Below are 2,860 nucleotides of genomic sequence, written 5' to 3'. Positions count from 1 at the left end.
AAAAGGAAAAAGAAAAGGCAGCACCTGTGGCTCAAAGGAGTAGGGTGCCAGCCCATATGCCAAAGATGGTGGGTTCAAACCCAGACCTGGCCAAAAACTGAAAAAAAAGGAAAAAGAAAAAAAATCTTTCTACATTAGCTAGGAGTGATGGCTCACACCTATAATCCTAGCACTCCGGGAGGCCAAGGTGAGTGATTGCTTGAGCTCAGGAGGGAGATCAAGACCAACCTGAGCAAGAGCAAGACTCCATGTCTACTAAAAATAGAAAAAAACTAGCCAAGCATTGTGGTGGGCACCTGTAGTCCCAGCTACTCATGAGACTGAGGCAAGAGGATCACTTGAGCTCAGGAGTTTGAGGTTACTGTGAGCTATGATGATGACTCTACCCAGGGCCTCTCTACCCCCCAAAAAAGAAGAAGAAGAAGAAGAAGAAGATTTTTCTTCATTGTCCTGATTCATGACTTTAGAACTGTGTGGTAAAGATGACGGGATTTTTTTGATTCAGAATCAAGGGACTTGCTTGGGAGTGGCTGTGTTCAGTACCGGCAATCATATACATAATAACAGTGAGTGTAGGTAGGTGATTTGGGTTAAAACCATGGTGATACCTAAGATTAAGCCTGGACTTTACCTTTGAAATGGAACAAAATATTATCTTGTTCTGTTTTTGTGTTTCCAGTTAAAAAGTAAGCATTAAAACACACAAAAGAATTTGCTTAAAGATTCAAGCTAGATTATATCTGATTAACAGAGATTTTATTGCACATTTAGATTATGTGTACATTTGTATTAAATTTTGATGCCACAAAATTTTGAGTATTCAATAATAGTGACATATGTCATGCGTATACTATGTGCCAGGTACTATCCTGATTCTATTTATTAACTTATTTAATCCTCAAAATAGTCGCATGTAGGTACTTTTATTATCCCCATTTTACAAATGAGACTACTGAGGCTCAGAGAGGTCAACAACTTGTCCAAGGTTACACAGCTAGAAAACAGCAGAGTCAAAATTTGAATCCAGGCTCCAGAGCTCATGTTCTGCTCTTCAGTGTAGGGTGACCAACTTGTCCCAGTATGCCCAGGACTTTCCTAATTTTGGCATTGAAAGTCCTGTGTCCTGGGAACCCACTCAGTCCCAGGCAACCCAAGGTGATTGGTTAACTTCGCTTCTTAAATTTAGCTTTTTAGCCAGGAACAGTGGCTCACACCTGTAGTCCCAGTGCTCTGGGAGGCCAAGTTGGGAGGATTGCTTGAAGCCAGGAGTTTGAGGCCAACTTTGGCAACAAAGTGAGACTCCTATCTCTTCCTCCCCCCCCCCTAAAACAAAACTAAGTTAGTCTGGTCACATGCATCTGTAGTCCTAACTACTTGAGAGGCTGAGCCATAAATAGGAGGATTACTTGAGCCCAGGAGTTTGAGTTTATAGTGAGCTATGATTATGCACTCCAACTTGAGGGATAGAACAAGACTTTGTCTCTAAAAAATAAAATAACATAAAATAGGCTTGGTGCCTGTAGCTCAGCAGCTAGGGTGCCAGCCACATACACCGGAGTTGGTGGGTCTGAACCCAGCCCAGATCTGCCAAACAACAATGAACAACCCCAAAATAGTGGGGCATTGTGATGGGTGCCTGTAGTCCTAGCTACTTCGGAGGCTGAGGCAAGAGAATCACTTAAGCCCAAGAGTCGGAGGTTGCTGCGAGCTATGCCACTACGGCACTCTAATGAGACAACGTAGTGAGACTGTCTCTGAAAAGTAAATAAATAAATAAGATATAATAATATATAGAAAAACTGGATGATGGTGATGGTACTGTCATCTCTAACACTGGCTGAGGTTGTGTCTAATCATTTTACCAGCATTAACTCATTTAATCCTTAGGTAGCCATGTGAATTAGGCACCACTATTATCTTACTTTACAGATGACAAAATTGAGGCTCAAAGAAGTTACGTTAGGCAAATCCTTGTAGCAGCTGGCCTCAGGAGGGGATTCCTTGAGAAAGCTCAAGAAAGGGTTGTGGACTTAGACTGCTTGGCTCAAGCATTTTTTTCAAAATGTTGTCAATTTGTACTTTTTCCAGAATCTCTGAGGACAGAAGCACTTTTTCCAGGCCTATAATCCACTCAGATTTGAACAGAATAAGGACTGAGGGTGAACGTGCTTTTTTCATTCACCAAATTACTTTCCTGCAAGCAATAAATTTCTTTTCTTTTTTTTTTAGACAAAGTCACTTTGTTGCCCTTGGTAGAGTGCTGTGGCATCACAGCTCACAACAACTTCAAACTCTTAGGCTCAAGTGATCCTCTTGTCTCAGCCTCTTTAGTAGCCGAGACTACAGGCGCCCACAGTGCTGGCTATTTTTAGAGACGGGTCTCACTCTTGCTCAGGCTGGTCTCTAATTCCTGGATTCAGGCATCCACCTGCCTTGGCCTCTCAGAGTGTTAGGGTTGCAGGCATGAGCCACCGCACCTGGCCTAGCAGTAAACTTCTTTTACGTACAGAGCTTACCACGTGTCCTGGTTTTCTGAGTTATTAAGAGTCAGGCATCTCCATTGTGACTTGGTTGGATAACTAAAGGTTAATGAGTGACTGGCAAGAAAATATGGGAGCAATTGCCCCCATGAGCTGTCCCAGTGCTGCAGGAGAAGCTGCCCTGATGTCTGCCTTCAGGCCCCACTGGAACACCAGTTTCATTTTATGCACCAAGGTTCATTATTTATCTGTTATTTTCAAGGGCTTGTGATTAATTTTCATTTGTCATGATCTTTTACAAGAGAGTTACAAATGTCTCCCTTCTTTTTTTTTTTTTTTTGAGACAGAGCCTCAAGCTGTCCCCCTGGGCAGAGTGCCGT

Source organism: Otolemur garnettii, unplaced genomic scaffold, assembly GCF_000181295.1.
Source record: "Otolemur garnettii isolate 467f Iridium unplaced genomic scaffold, OtoGar3 scaffold00018, whole genome shotgun sequence".
NCBI lineage: Eukaryota > Metazoa > Chordata > Mammalia > Primates > Galagidae > Otolemur > Otolemur garnettii.
This window is presented reverse-complemented; position numbering follows the sequence as displayed.